Source organism: Equus quagga, chromosome 3, assembly GCF_021613505.1.
Source record: "Equus quagga isolate Etosha38 chromosome 3, UCLA_HA_Equagga_1.0, whole genome shotgun sequence".
Classification (NCBI taxonomy): domain Eukaryota; kingdom Metazoa; phylum Chordata; class Mammalia; order Perissodactyla; family Equidae; genus Equus; species Equus quagga.
The window spans coordinates 154484806-154500676 of record NC_060269.1 but is presented as its reverse complement, the minus strand read 5'-3'; the positions used below and the strand labels follow the sequence as shown (position 1 = coordinate 154500676).

At 64.4% G+C, this 15871-nt stretch overlaps 1 long non-coding RNA gene across 1 annotated transcript; it reads left to right on the top strand.

Moving 5' to 3' along the window:
* Positions 1 to 3760: 3760 nt before the first annotated feature.
* LOC124237447 (uncharacterized) lies at positions 3761 to 14215 on the top strand. Its single transcript, XR_006888007.1, has 3 exons — positions 3761 to 3957; positions 13818 to 13942; positions 14072 to 14215. It is a non-coding gene; the product is annotated as an uncharacterized LOC124237447 (long non-coding RNA).
* The last annotated feature ends 1656 nt before the right edge of the window (positions 14216 to 15871 follow it).

Genomic DNA, 15871 nt, shown 5'->3' with positions numbered 1-15871 from the left:
CAAAAGTGGGGCAGCAGACAGAAGTTTCCAGTCCAAGCCACACTGGACAATCCACAGAGAGCACCAAAGAGGGGAGCCAGGAGAAAGCAGCCCCCCCCAGGAGGTGGGCAGGCCAGGACTGGGGTGGGGGGGGCAGGGGGCAGCGGCAGAGGGAGGAGGTGCCCTCGAAGCACTGAGTTCCCAGCACTGCTCACAGCAGCCCCCTGCGGTGGGGACCAGATCAGGAAATGGAGGCCCAGACAGGGGGCCAGGCGCCAGGTCCCTGTGGACAAGAATCTGCTTCCTGGGCCTGAGCCCCCCACCCCCTGGGAGTGGACCCCTCTACCCCTCCCTGGGCCAGCACCCCGCATAGGACTGGGGTGAGGACATGAGGCTGCAATCACAGACTTCAGGAAACGGAGAGTGACGCAATTCCTGCTCCGCTGTTGGGCCGACTTCTCACGGTGGCTCAGGGTGAGGAGCCCAGCCCAACGCAGCCAGGGCACCGGGCAGAGGTCAGGGTTTCGCTGCAGGGCCTCTTCTGCTCTCGGGACCTCAGCCCCGGCAGACAGCCAGGCACTCAGCGGAGGAGAGTGGCCCACCCACATCTCCCCCGGACTCCTCCACCAAACAGACCATGGGGACCAGGTGGACACAGGAGACCAGTGAGGGGTGCCTGCCATGGCCCAGAAGAGTATAGACAAGGCTGGTCTGAGGGGAGGCCAAGGTCCAGTGGGATGCCCTAGTGGTTAGAGAGTGGGCAGGCTCAAAGAGGATGCTGGGGTCAGGCCTGAGAGCTGGGTCAGGTGTGGAGCTGCCAGTAGCTGAGCTGCGTGGGGTTAGGGGTGAGGAGCAGGGCATGACCCTGCCAAGCTCAGGATGCACAATCAAGATGCCCATTAGCTGGGTCCAAGTGCAGGCACTGACTAGAGGGCACATCTGTCTGTGTCCACGTGTGTGCATGTGTGTGCATCTCTCTGTGTGTTCCTCTGTGCAGGTGACATGCGTGCATGCCCATGGGCCCATGTGTGCCGACCTGGAGTTGGGCCTGGGCCCCGAAAGGCCACCAGGGTGGGTTTGTGTGGCAGGTGCTGAGGTCGAGGCACTCATCATGCATCCGTGAGTCACATGTATTCCTTTCCAGGAGCACCTGAGTTCTGCCCACCACAGCTGCCCCCTCTTCAAGGCCCTGAGCTTCAGCCAGTCTCCAGGGTCTCCCAGGCCTCTCGTAGGAGGCCGAGCCCTGGTTTGGGCACCCCCACACCTTCCTCCTTGGGGTGGGGATCCTGGATGGGCAGTGGCCCTGCCCGCCCTGGCCACTCCACGAGCACACCATGAATGAAGCCATTCCCTGGCCTTAGGCAAGCAGGCCCTGGACCCAAGAGCCTGCACACAGGACGACGCTGCCGGGACGTGATTGAATCCGGTCTCCTCCGGGCAACTGTCTTCCTGGGAGGGAACTTACGGCCGGCTGACCAGGACAGAAAAACGGAAACTCCCCCCACAGTGGTCCAGGTCTGCTCACCTGTGGAACGGGCGGCCGAGGGGGCATCGCTGTCCGGGAGGGGATAGTGGCCCGCCGGGTTAGGGGCGGTGGCCACACGCTGCCAAGGCACAAACAGCCCAGCTTGTTTTCACCCACGGGGTTCCACAGGGTTTCCAAACGTCTTAATAAGGAACGTGGCCTGGGCGGGAGTGTGGCGGCCGGGCCGTGAATGGCGCCTGTGAGCGCGGAAGAAAGGCTGTCCTCGGCGGCCGCTGGGGGGGCCGGGGATAAATGGCCCCAGTCATGCCGCCGGGCTGGCCCAGCGCGAGTGTGCTAAGTTGAAGCTATAAATTACCGGCCGCGGCCAGCGCCACCGCAGCGCGGGTGGGGCGGCGGGGAGGGGGCGCGGGGGCTCCGTAAATCGGCTCTTTCACCACTGGAGGCCGCGCACGAAAGAAAAACTTTGTTTTATTAAAGCAACATCAGGGTTGTGGCCGCCGGGCCGGGAGGCGCCGACAGGAGGACTGGGCACCGGGCAGGCGGGGGGTTCCCGCCACACCCCGGGGCCTCAGAGAAAGGCCCCTTCAGGAGGGACCAGCTCCAGCCAGTGGGGCTGAGGACTTGCTCTGCACCCAGCCCAGCAGACTCCTGCTGCATGCTCTCCCAGTGGCCTCGCTCTTGCTCCTCCAGACCCAAGAAATTGCCCAGGGTCCCTATGAGTCCCCTGAGCTAGCCTGTGCCCAGCCAGAGGGGTCTACTCAGAGCAGGGTTCCTGGGTGAGCCACTTCCATCCCCAAGAGCCACGTCTTCCCTTCAGCATCTGGGCTGGGCCAAGGGCAGCCTGGGGGCCAGAGAAGGAGGGAGCAGGGGAGACCAGGCCCTGTGCTCAGGCCCCGCTCAACAGAGCAGCTCTCGGCTGTGAGGGCCACAATGAGGCCAGCCCTTGGGCACAGCCCCCCAGCCAAGGCTTCTGCCCACTCCTGCCTGCTCCATCTCCAGGTCAGGGAGGCCAGGGAGTTGCCTAGGGAAATAGTTAGACACTTTAAGTGGAAATGAATGGAAACTAGGGGTCTTCTCTCCATTCCTCCAGTGGCCACGAGGGCTCTGGAGTCCTATAGACCCTGGCCTGTGGAGTGGGTGGAGACCCAGGAGGCAGTGAGCGTGGGCTTCTCCTGCCACACATCACCGCCCTGAAGGAGGCCCCTGACGGCCCACAGCCCTGCCCCCTCAGCTTGCCTTTGCAGCGGCTCCCCCTGAGTGAGGTCCTCTGTCCCCCCAGCCTCTTCCAGAGCCTCCTCCAGAGCACCCCCAGCCCCACAAGCCACAGTAGGGGCTGCAGCCTGAGGCCCACCCTCCCTCCCTCCTGCCTGCACCTCTGCCGGGGGACAGGGCTGAGTTGCTTCTCCTGAACCCGGTCCCCTGGCAGGATGGGTGCCTGCTAGTGGGGTCTCAGGCACCGAGTCAGGCAAGCAAGGGCTTGTTTGTAGCAGAGGGTCATCTTGCCTCTCTGTCAAAGTTGCAGCCAGCTGTGGCCTGTGCCCTCTGGACTTTCAGACCCCTCAGCTGGGAACGGGGTCTGGCGGTCAGGGTTGGGGTTCACTCTGGGCCTCTCTGTGAGCTGAAGTCCACCTCCCTCCAGAGCCCTTCTACCTGCATCTCCCCACCAGGCTGCAGGGGCGTCCTCCTACTTCAGCCAGATGTCCACACTGTGCCCTAGCCCTGGACTGGGGCTGTCCCCTTCCAGGTCATATCTGGCTTCCCTGGCCCTTCCAGTTCCACAGCCAGGGCCCTCCTGTCCCCTGGCCCATGCACTCAGGTGAGTGGAGGTTCCCAAGACCACAAAGAGCTGGACTGAGTCAGAGCCTGGTGGAAGGAGGGGCTGCCGGGACCAAAACAGATTGCTCAGGCAGCTCCTCCTCCCCAGGGTCCCCAGGCCAGGCAAAGCTCTAGGGACAACCTGGAGTCCCAAAGCCCAGGCCCACCTGCCTGGCCCAGTTCATGAGGCCACCTCCTCCGCTATCACCCCTCACACTCAGTCCAGGGAAGCCCGCCTTACTTGACCAGACCAGAGTGGGCACCGTGGCTCATAGTGACCACAGCCCACCTCTGGGCCTTGACTCCCTACCCTCTCTCCTGGGAGAAGGTGGAGGAGAGGTGCCGTGCAGGCAAACCCCACGGTGGGCCTGGGTGTGGTCCCCACTCTGCAGCCCCACTCAGTTGGGGCCTGGGCCAGCACGCAGCAGCCCTGGGCCTGTCTGAGCACGCGTGGTGTTCCCGGCTCACCAGAGCCTCCATTTATGCCCTGTGAGGATTCGGAAACCCAGACTCTCAGCTGAAGAAATGGGCTTCCCAGGGGTCACACAGCCATTTGCAGATGTCAGCCCCATGGGGCACCAATGACTCACATCTTCCCTCCAAGCTGAGGTGGGGATCCCATGAACGAGACTGACTGGAGCAAGGCCTGCCTCCCAGTGGGACATTTAGATAGTGACGTGAGTAGGGGGGAGCTGGGCAGTAAGGGGGTCAGGGAGGGGGCCTCAAGGAGGGTACTCTTGGGTTCAGACCTGAATGATAAGAAGGAGCCAGGCCTGAGTGGCCCTGAGTTTCAGGGCACCTGGTGGCCCAGTGGCTGTAGCAGAAGGAGCCAGAGGGTGGGGGATGGGGGGATAGCAGCTGGGGCCGCAGAGCACGGGTGCGCCAGCCTCGTGGCCACTACAGGGACTTTGACTTAGACTCAGAGGTCACAGGAGCCACTGCGGATGCAGAGTGGCACATGGATGGAGGGGGCAGGGTGGCAGGCAGAGCAGCTCAGTCCCTGCGGAGAGGCTGGGGGCTGAGCAGTCGTGGGGAGAGGTGGAATTCCAGGCCCTGGTCTGTGGGCCCTGGGCCCGCTCTTACCCTTCTGTCCCCTGACTCTGCCTGGGGTTCTTCCCTGATGTGGTGGGCAGAACCCAGGCCAGGCTAGGGTGCTAGGTCCTACGAGGGTGCCAGAGGGAATGGCCTGGGAGGCGGCCCTGCCCCCAGGGATCATCCAGCCCTGGCCCACCACCCAGGAGATGAAAAGCCTTGGCCCTGTCCTCTGCGGGCCCCACGGTGCCCTGTGAAGGCTGTGGGAATGCCCGCAGGGGAGGCTGGTGCTGGGCACTGGGAGGGGCTGCTGGTGCTGTGGCTGTGGCCCAAAGGGCCTCCTGGCTGAGCCCTGGCCACCCTTCGGAGGCCACACTGTCATGGCCTTGCCCAATCTGAGACTCTGGTGGGCACTGGGGAGCAGGACATACCATCCTCTTTGACCCAGACACAAAGAGCAAGCCCTGTGAACAGTGCCTCAGTCTCCCTACCTGGACTGCTGATAGACACAGAGGTTCTGGGAATGTAGGGGGTGGGAGGGGGAGTAAGCCTACTCCCCAACCCCCCCTGAAAGCGCTGCCTTATTGATCACAGTGTCGCCTTATTGATCACAGTGTCGCCTTATTGATCCAGGAGAAGGCCAGCCTGGGAGGACCCTCTCTAACCTCCACTCTCAGGTCCACAGTCCAAGGACACATCCTGGGGCCATCACCACTGAGCAGTCAGCACAGAAGTCCAGCCAGAACTGGGGCACAGAGCCTGGTCCCTGCCCTCTTCAGGCCAGGCATCCCGACTGGGGAGAGAATGCCCTGCCCTGGGAGGGTGGGCAGCCTCCACCATCCCTCTGCTCTGGCTGGGGACCCCTGACGGTCTGACTGCGGCTGCCACCAGGGTTGGGGGACAGGCTCCCAAGGACCTGCGGGCAGTGGCAGGCGTTGTTGCTCCCCAGGGCTGGGCTGGGGCTGGAATGTTTGCATTCACTGTTTGCCCGCGGGGGTGCCCTCCCCAGCCTGGGGGCCCAGGCCCAGCTGAGTCTACAGCTCGAGTCAGCTGGGGAGGAGGAGGGACCCTCTGGCTCCGATGGGGAATTCCAGGGCCGGCTTTGACACAAAAGGGGCCTTCCTGCTTCAGGCCTGTCCCCTGAACTGGGAGACCCCAGCCCAAAGAGTCGCTCAGCCCGCTCCTCCCCCGCCGGGCCCTCCCGTCCCGGGGCTTCCCAGCCCGGCTCGGAGATTATGCAAATCCCCGGCGGCTCCTTAATTAAATCCCTAACGAGGCGCTGGGGCCGGGCCAGGGGTGGCGCTGAAAGCCGGGGTCACGCTCCGGAGGGGCCGGCCCGTCTGCGCCAGGAGGGCCCCGCGCGCCCCACCGGGCCTGGGAACCGCGCGGCCAGAGGGGCGGGCCGGCCCACGGCCCTGCAGTGCCCCCGCCCCCGCCCCGCCGGGCCTCAGTCTCCCCGCCGGACGCGACGCGCACCCCCGCTCCCGCGCCGAGATCGGGGTCCGGGCGGGAGGCCGCCGGGGCGGGGCGGGGCGGTCGGGGGCAGCGGCCCCCGCGCCCCGCGCGCCCCTTTCAGACGCCTGTTGTTGGGCCAACAGCCCGGGCCGCGGCCGCTGAAAGGCCGGGATTAGCGAACATTAGCGGCCCTTTGAGCGGCGCCCGGGGCGCCCCTTCCGCCGGCCCGCCCCGCCCAGGCCGGACCGCGGGCAGGAGGGGCGCCCGGGGAGCAGTGGGGGGACTGGACCGCGGGCGGGAGGGGGGCGCACCCGGAGTGGGGGCTGGACCGCAGGCGGGAGGGGAGGCCCGGGGTGGTGGGGGGGCGGACCGCAGGGTGGAGGGGGGTGCGACCGGGGTGGGGCCAGACCGTGGGCAGGAGGGGGCGCCTGGGGAGGAGGGGGGCAGACCAGGGGCGGGAAGGGGCGCCCGGCAGGGGGACAGGGGTGAGCAGGAATTCCCCTAGTCAGTGTCAGGCATCGGGTCGGAGTTTTGCCCTCGTTGGAGCCAGGCGGCGGCTGAGGCGGGAGGCCAGTGGGCCACAGCACGGTCGACCTGGATGCTCACCCGGCTTACCCGACCCAGAGTTGGGCAGGCTTGGAGAGGCCCACACCCCCTTATCCTCCACGGCTTCCTGGGGGTGACCTGGGGAGCGCCCCAGCCACCTTCTACTAGTCCAAGGTGGTCTCCAAATAGGAGGAGAGAGTGCTGCCCACTAGGCCAGGGTGGCCTGGCACAGGGTCTCTCAGTGGCCACCCAGCCCCATGGAACTGCTGCAGGGCAGTTCCCGCACTCACCTCTGGCCCTTGCTTCCAACCTTCTGCTGCCAACCCAAGCACTGCCTCCTCAGCAGCCTGCCTGGATTCTCCCCAGCTGAGCTCCAGGCCCCAGCTCCCCAAAACCCGCTCCCCTCCTGGAACTCCTGGCCCCGAGATCACATGAGTGGGTTAGCATCCCTCCCCTGGTGCCCAGCTGGGATCTCACCCTTTTCTCTCAAAATAATTCTTGGGCCCTGGGGCCAGTGACTCCCAAGGGGACCAGAGAGGACGCTGCAGAACAAAGAGGATGCTGTCCCCAGATGGAACTCGGGCATGGCACAGTTGCTGAGTGCTGCCTGCCTGCTGCACCCTGTCCCAAACACCTGACACAGATTAAATGACGAGGTGGTATTACCATTACCCCACTTTATAGATGGGGAAACTGAGATGGCGGGAAGCAGCCAAAGGTCACAGTGCCAGTGGGTGTGGAGTGAGGACTTGACCTTCAACTTTCACACCCACAGTCTCCGTTCTCACTCTCATCCAGCCACCTGCCTGTTTAGGGCAGCTATTGGTCCAGGAGCACTCAACATCTGCCTACATTACTGGGTCCTGGGGTGGGGGGGGGGGTCTCAGCCTGGACCATGCAGCACTGACCTGCCATCCCAGGGTGTGGTCTGGACTGGGCCTTTCCGCTCTGAGCTCTGTTCCTGCTCATTGCTGGAAGCCGGTTCAAACCCCACCTGCTGCCTGGGACCCGCATACAGGGACCCACGTGTATGCGCATGCACACACATGCACACGCATGCACACGCACCACAGCAAGCGCCCCCGCCCCAGGAAGAGTAAACATCTCCACCAGAGGAAGCAGCAGGCCCGTCTCCCAAGAGAAAAAATGTGGCTAAACCAGACCCAGGCGGCCTGTGGGCCCCACTCTTGCTACCACCCTGGAGTCACGATGGTCTCTCAAGTCTGGTGGTAAAACATTGACAGCTCCCCACTCCAGGGGCCTGGCACCCACATGGGCGTGTATTGTGGGGGAGCATGGGGCTGGGCGGGCCTGTAGGACCAGGCAGGTGGTCACCAATGTGGCAAGGCAGGTGTTGGTATTCGAGCATGTGCATGCAGCTGGGCCACTGTGCATCCCCCGCCCCCTGGCCCCTGTCTAGATGAGTGAGCCTTGGGACCTGTGGGGCCCCCGGGGCTGCCCCATCTAGCCCTGGGATCTTGCCTGACAGAAATCCAGGCTGCCCTGCCTATGGGCCCATAGCTTTGCTGCTTGTGTCTCCTTGTGCCCCTGCCCCCGAGGCCCTAGATGGCTCAAGACCAGCTGCAGGCAGGCGTGGGACCTGTGGGGCTTGAGAGGGCACCCCTACCTGTGGGAGGGCCAAGACAGAGTCTCCCTGGGTCCTGGGCCCCACTGGGATGACACAAGTCCCAGAGTCTCGCCTTGCTGGCTGCAGGAGATTTTGACCGACTGTGACCCTTTCGCCTCTGGAAAGGCAGGAGAGAGGCGGGCCCAGGCCCCCCAGGGGCCCCCACCCCCCTGGCCAGGACAAGGACAGGCCTGGCCAGATCCTATGACTCTGGAGAAACCACACGGAGCCTGGGGTTTGCAGCGAGAAACCCGATCAAGTAATGACAGGGTTGGTGTGGGGGTGACCAGCTGACGGAGCCGCCCCATCACGGGCCTATCAGCAACAGCAGACCCCCATACCCTCCGCTTCCCACTGACAGCAGACACCAGAGGCCAGGTTCCATGGCCTCCTGCACCGTCCCCCTCTGCCTTTGCCTTCATTGGGCCCCCCAGCATCTTACTCAGCCTAGCCACCTACCTCCTGGCCAGCCCCTACCAGGGCCTTCTGGAGCTTCTGGGACTGCTCTTCTGGAATCATCCCCAGGAGGGGTGTCAGAACGAGGGGAAGCTGTGCCCCCTGCATTGTTACCTGCATCCCTCCTTGTGCCAGGCTGGCCCCTCTGTCCCAGGCCTGAGTTGCCTCCAGGCCCCAAGGCTCTGAGGTGAGGGCCTGGAACAGTGAGGAACTCAGGCGAAGTCAAGAGGAACAAAGGATCCCAAGTGTCCTGCAACCACTCGCCCACTGGGAGCCCAACCCGCAGACGGACTTGTGTACAGGGACCACACATGTTCCCATAGGGGCTCAGCCTGGGCCTCCCAGAGCCCCGTTGGGCTGCCTCTCTGTTAGGGTCTGGTGCCCAGCTGCATGGCCAGGCCTTTGGACAGCTCCTGGGAGGCCCAAGGCAGAGGCAGGCCTGCGGGGGTCCCTGGAGGGTCCTGGACTGGCTGGCCACAGCCACACCCGCACTCAGAAGCCAGAATCCACTCATGAGCCTTACTTTACCCACCACCTTGAAACACCTTGTGACAGGCCATGTCAGCCCAACTTTCAGGGGAAACTAAGGCAGGCTCCAGTGTGCAGCAACTGCCCTGGTCACCCTGGCGGGGAGGGTGAGGGCTGGCTGGGATGGGCAGTTGTGGCCTCCCAGGACTTGTGGGCGCGGGGCAGGCACTGCAGGTCCAGCCGGGGCGAGCGCCAGAGCCTCCGTCGGCTGCTGCAGCCCGGGCGGGCAGCTTTAATTACCGCTCGCTGGGCCCATTGAGCTGTGCTAATCTGGGGCCGCCGCCGCAGGCGGCGCAGGCGGGTGCCCCCTCCCCCTGCGCCCGGGCACGGGGTCCCCGGGTTCTCACGTCCTGCCGGCCCCAATTAAAGCGAGCTCGACAGGGCTGCTGCGGCGCTAATGAGCTCCGCGGGCTGCGGGCTCCACGCCAGGGGGGCAGGGCGGGGTGGAGGCGGAGTTGGCATGGGTGGGGTGACTTGGGACCATTCCTGAGGAGAGGCCCAAGGGACTCCCCTATCTGTGCCCACCTGCCGAGCGGAGCTCTGTGACCCCCCAGGAAGAAGTATCTGACCGTGGGAAACCTGCAGCTCCCGCCCCAGTGCAAAGCGCCCCCTCAGCCTGCAGGAAACGCTCTCAGAAGTCAGGAGGCCCACAGACAGAGCAGGGTCTGGGGTCCGGAAGGACAGGACGAGTGACCCGCCAGGGTCAGTCTTGCAGAGCTGGGCTTCCTCAAGTGGACAGCCGCCCTGAAGGCAACTGTGGGCCATGAGAGGTGCACATCCTGGCATTGGTCTGGGGCAGCACCTTGTGGGGCTTAGACCCAGGGGTGCCCCTTCCCACTTAGAGGAGTAGCCCGGGCCCAGGGGGATGGTGGTGAGGAATAAGGGATCCAAGGCCATGGCATTCTAGGCTCTTGAGCTCTGGGACCCAGCAGGGGGAGTGGCAGGACCAAAGGAATTTGCTAGAAACTTCTGAGGCTGTCCTGGGGTGCCCAGCTCAGACTGGGTATGGGACTGCAGGTCGGGAGCCCTCCTCCTCACCCCCAGCCCACCAGATGGGGGCTCTCAGTGCCGGAGCCTCGAAGGGTCTTCAGGTCTGCTTTGCAGTACAGCCCCCACTCCTATCCTCGTCCCCTCCAGTTCTGGACCCTGCCTGCGAGGCCCCAGCCTTTGAAGGGGGGTGAACAGGGGTCTTGGCAGGTAGAGGCCCCATCTTAGCCCACAGAGGCCCAGAGAGGAGTGGCAGGCAGTGTATGGGGGGTGGGCTGGGAGCACAGGCCTTGGTCCAGCTATGTGTATTGGGACCCTGACTCTGCTGACCCAACCACTTAGGGGGCCCCAGGGCCCAGGGCCTGATCAGCAAGTCCTAGCAAGGACTCTAGCCTGTCCTCCCCTCCCCCCATGCACACAGACACACAGCACATGCATATGCGTAAGCATGTGGATGGGGCTCAGTGAATATTTGTGGTGGTCAGTCATGGAGGAGGCTGAGTTTGTGCAGAGGGATCTGGAGGCCGTGCAATGACCTGGTTTACTGGGGGAGCCAGAGCCAGGCAGAGAGCCCAGGATGGGCTAGGTCACCAGGGGATTGGCCAAAGCCAGCTCCAAGCCACACAGAGATGTGGGCACCCAGACACACACATGCCCAAAGACCCAGCAACGGTGGGGGATCCAGGGACAAACCAGTAGGAAACCAAAGGTGTGGGAGGGAGGGTGTCACAGCCACTAAAAGATGCCCATGGTCCACTGCTTGCAGCACCGGGCCAGGAGTCACCAGAGCCAGACTAGGAGCCGGGCCTGGGCTGGGGCCCGATCCTGTGCCCACCCAGGTGCCATGCTGTCACTGGGCCCGCCAACCTCAGCCTCTCTCCACCTCCTCCTCCGCCTCTTGGGCCACTTCATTGACAAGGGGTTTGGGGCCTGTCAGGTGTAGGGGTGGTTTGTGCTCTGTAGAGAAGGGGACCCCCGTTGGACCCCCAAGTTTGCTCCGCCCTCACCCCATACCCCTCCAGGCAGCCTCCCCTCCCTGCAGTTCCCTCAGGGCACTGGGTTTTGTGCTCTGGGGGCAGGGAGGTGCATGGGAGCCACTCACGAGCCAGGAACAGTTTGAGCCCTGAGAGAAGCTGATGGGAAAGGGGGCAGGCATCTCTCTTCCAACTGCCCCTCCCTTGGGCCCTGGCCCACCATGCCCGCCTCCCTGCCCAGCCAGAGCCCAATGCCAGCCCTTGTTCCCTGGACAGCCGGTGAGCGCTGGAGGTGCTATCTGTGACAGCAGCAGAATGGGCCCGTCGCACCCAGGACAGGTGTCGGCGCCTGGGAAGGGGCCAACTGGAAACCCAACCCCACCCGCCACCCCCCACCCCCGCCGCAAACCTGGCAGGCTGTCCCCCAAGAGTAGAGATTAGCAGGACCCTGGTCCCGGCCCCTCCCAGGTCGATCTGCCCAAGATATAGGCAGGGGCTGGACCCAGGGGGACCGGGAGCCACTTCCAGAGTGAGGGAGGTGGGGAAGGGGAGGTGGGGGAGGGGAGGGGCTCTCGGGTCTTGGTCTCCCTCCTGCACAGTGGGGCCCACTCTCATCCCTGAGTTGACAGGGGCCCAATCTCAGATGGCAGCTCCCTTCCTGCTCAGATGGCAGCAAGATCTGGGTCAGGACGGGGGCTGGGAACAGCAGTGAACACCGGTGTGGGCTTACAGTTCTCACACCCGCCTCCCTCGGGCACCCCGGGCCCCCACTGTCCCCAGGGTTAACACGACGGGCCAGCTTACACACTGTCTGCCGAGCCTTTGCCCAGCTGTGGCCTCCTGCCAGAGCCCTCCAGTGTCTCGTAGCACCCCCGCTGCCCCCCCAGGCCCCTTCACTGGCCACGTGCTTCCTCGTTCCTCAGACCCCGGCCCAGCTGTGGCCTGCCCTGGGAAGCCCCATTTGATCCCCCCAACTCCAAGCCCTGTTCTTCTTGGCCCAGCCTCACGACCCTGTGATGGGAGCTCCCAGGGAGGGTGGCTCCACCCCGGGGTTCCGTGTCTGGGGGTGTGCTGGGGGTGTGCGTCCCACCTGGAGCACTGTTTGCTCTGATCCCCATCCCCAGGCACAGCCCTCCCTGGGCCACGGGGTTGAGGCCCTCTGCTCGCCCTCTAGAATGGATCTCAGCTCACCCTGCGTCCGAAGCCCTCCCGCGGCTGTCGGGTCCAGCCACCTTGCTGGTCACCTAGGTGGTGCTTCAGTGTCTTCCCTGCTTTCCTGTCTCCATGCTCCTCGCCCATCCACCTGGCTGTTTCCCTGCACCCTGCAGCTGTTGATGACCCACTTCCTCTGCCAAAGCCCTCTCTGGGGCTGTGTCCCAGCCACCACCCTGGACCCTGGTCCAGGCTGGGCCCCTCTGCACAGGTCTTGGCCCCAGCTGGGCCTTCTGCTTGGGGCACCTCTCCCTTGCCTCCTCTTCACCCCCAATTCTCAGGGATTCGTCCGGGAGCCCCAGCTGTCCACTCACCTGCTGCCCTTCATCCCCCCGACCCACTCCGCGCTCTGGTGGGGTCTTTACGCCCCCCCCCCCCCCCAGGCTGACCAAAGGCCTCTCCTGGGCTTGGCCACCTCTCCCAGACCTGCCCCTTGGACCGAGAGCAGCCCCACGGCCGTTGAGCCCAGGCTGCTGGTCCCAGTGGCTATTGTTGACATTTCTAGGCCCCGGGGGCACTTGGACCCCAGAAAGAGGCCAGAAGAGGGGTAGTACAGGACCCACCTGAGCCCACAGTCAAGCTGCAGCATCCCCAAGAACCCCATCCCATCTGGGCTCTGTCCCTGGACACTAGCCTGAGGGTATCAAGGCCACACAGCATTGGCTTTATGAAGGCACCTCCTGGACCAAGTCAGGGGGTGGGCGGCCGGCGGTGTTGAGGTGGGACTGTGGGCGCTGTGGAGGGTAGCGGTCATGGCAGGATGGGGCTGCCTGAGACCCTATGCAGGTCACCCAAGGGATAGTGCCTACCTTCCCCTCGTGTCCCCTACAGCCTGGGGTCTGAGACAGGGTCTTCTTGCTGTGCCCTGGTGGGCAGTCCAGGGCTGGGGCAGAGGCAGGGCTGATGATTCCAGGGCACACAGCCGCTGCACATCCAAAGGTCAGATTAAAGCAGGTGTCCTCCAAGAGGGAGCACTGCTAGACCCTCAGGTCCAGGGGACACTGGTGCACAAGGGGCCGAGGGGGGTCTGCAGAGCCCCACGGCTCACCCCTTCGAGGTCCTTGGGTGATCTATCACCCTCAGCATCGGGGGAGGGGGTCCCTGGAGGGAGCTGACCTTTGCGACTTAACTGGGAGCTCCTAGCACCAGCAGGTCAGCCCAAGGGGGCCTGCGAGGCGGCCCCGTCCACAGAGAAAGGCCAGCTGGGATGCTAGGGTCCCTGAGCCTACCCGCTGGCCCTGGGCAGTGGGGCTCTTGCTATCCTCAGACCTCCCCTTCCATGGCTTCCTGCCCGGCCTGCCTGCCCTGGCTCCCGAGAACACAGTCGCAGTGGCTGAGGCCGCAGCTGGGAGTCCAGCCACCCTGAACCAGCCTGGCACAGCCAACCTGACATGGACAAGATTGACAAGTGGATGCTGGACAGACAGCCCAGGCCAGCTGCGGCTGCCCTCACACTCCACCAGGCCAGCCGGCTGACGCTGATGCCTCCTGACTCCCGGCCTCTCCGGCCCGTGAATGGGCAGTGTTTGTGTCTGGGGCGGGCGCCGGCGGGAGCAGCGCCTGGGATGAGGCGGCCAGTGCTGGGTCAGCGTTGCTGCCACCCAGGGCAGGCAGGGAGCCTCTCCCTCCCCTTCCTCACCCCCTTGGGCCATTCCCAGGAGGACACATGCCACCCGCCTCAGCTCCTCAATTATGCTTCTCTGCCTGCTTCCCGCTCCAGCCATAGACGCCTCCACCAGGAAGCCCTCTGGGAAGAAGACGGCCTCTGCGTCCCAGCTCTGTCCAGTGGCCTCCAAGGTCCCCACCCAGCATCAGCGCTGAGCATGAGCAGGCATCGTGTGGGGGGTGAGTCCTGACCGCGAGGGACTTCGTTCCGTGGGGTGGCTGGGGAGGCCAGGAGTGAGGGGTCAGCCGGCCTAAACCTGGATCCCTCACCTTCTCCTAAACATGCCCCCACCTCTCTCACATCCACAGGTAAGCCGTTGGCAAGGCCACTTGGCTCTACCTTCAAGACATACCAGAGCCTAACGCGTCCCGCCGCCTGGTCCCCTCCCGCTGGGACCTGCGCCCACCTCCTCACCGGCCCCTCCTCTGCACACAACCTCTGGAAAACCTTAATCAGGTCATATCCCCGCCTTGGCCAGGCCCCCCGGGCTGCCGTCTCACTCCAATAAAACTCTTTATAGTAACCCATGGGCCGGCCTCCTCCCTCTTCCTCAATCTGCGCCAGCCTCGGTCTCTCACTGTTCCTCAGACTTGCCAGCAGGCCCCAGCCTCAGGGTCCTTGCAGAGGCTGTTCCCTGGGCCTGAAGCGCTGTTCCTTGCACATCAGGATCAAGCTATCTAGTGCTCAGGGACCAGACTTTGGGCCATTTACTCAATGTCTCCTCTCCCCACCCTCAGCTCAGCTGCTACAAAGATGGAGTTGGTGCACCTGGCTGGCCATGATGAGCGCAGTGGCCGTGGACGCTAGGATTTTGCTCTTCATTCTTCCCCCATGGGGCTTGTGGGGCTGGGGATTGGGGTCTGTGTCCCCTGCTCATGGGCGTCTATTGCTCCCAGAGGGCTCATGACGGCCTGGGGTGAGAATGCCTGGTGTCTCCCGCGGCGGGCTCCGTGCTGGCCGTGCGCCCCACCTCCGGCCTGGACCACTGCCCCCACCCCCACAAACACACACACTACACTTTCCTCAAACACAACTCCATTTCCATTTGTGCCACTGATTGTCTGCGCGGACAAAGGCCCCTTTCAGGGACGTCAGAGGTTCAGCAAATAAATAAATGAATGAAGTCTCGTTGGAGGAAGAGGTGGTGGGAAGGGGCTGTGGGGGCAGCCGGCGTCCTGTCAGCTGGCCCAGCCCTCGGAGGGCGCCCAGGCTGGGGACAAAGAGGACGGCCAGAGGTACCGGGGGACATGCCCACCCAGCACGGGGGTCTTGAGCTGTGTCTGGGAAGGTTTGCAGGTATCAGCCCTAGGAGTCAGGGGTGTCCCACACAGAGGGCTCCCCCAAAGACTCGGGGCTAGCCTGGCCTGGAGTCTGGTGTGTCCTGTGTCACAGCTTGGGTGCTCTTGGAAGGACAGGATTGGAGGCCCGAGGCCCAGGTGATGGGGGGTAGACTTGCATGTGGTCCCCTGTGTGTCCCAGCAAGCCAGCTGACATCCTTGACCTTCCTGGGGTCCCAGCTTGGACCCGGAGACAGCCCTGAGCCCAGAGGAGTGACCCTCCTGGCAGAGCTGAGCTCTGTGGTAGGCAGGCAGGATTTGGGGACCCCGACGTGCCACCTTCCAGGGCGGGAGGCCAGTGCTCTCTCTGATCTTGGGACCCCCGCTCTGCGAATCCAGAACTCGGGGGACACGTGACTGGGCACCAAGACGCTGGCCTGCAGGGGACTGTGGGCTACATTCATTCCCGCTCTGCTCAGAGGTCAGCCCTGCCCCCACCCCTGCCTCCTCTGCCACCACCACCAGACTCGAGGGTGCACAGAAACCTGCAGCGAGCCTTGAGAGCGTGGCCCTGAGCCGCTGCACCCTCCTGCCGGGGCCGCCGACACCCTGCGCTGGGAACCCAGGAAGGGTAAGGGCCACGCTTCCCAGAGGAGCCTGGCCTGGCCAGTCTGGGAGACAGCAGGTTGTGGGTGAGGCTCCCCAGGTAAAGTAGAGGCCACAGTCAGGTTCCAGCCCTGTAGCGCGTCCTGCTGTCCTGCTGTCCTGCCCTCCAGGAAAGACAGAACCGGAGCTGCAGTGGCTGTAAAGAGGGCTGGAGAGGTCCAGGAG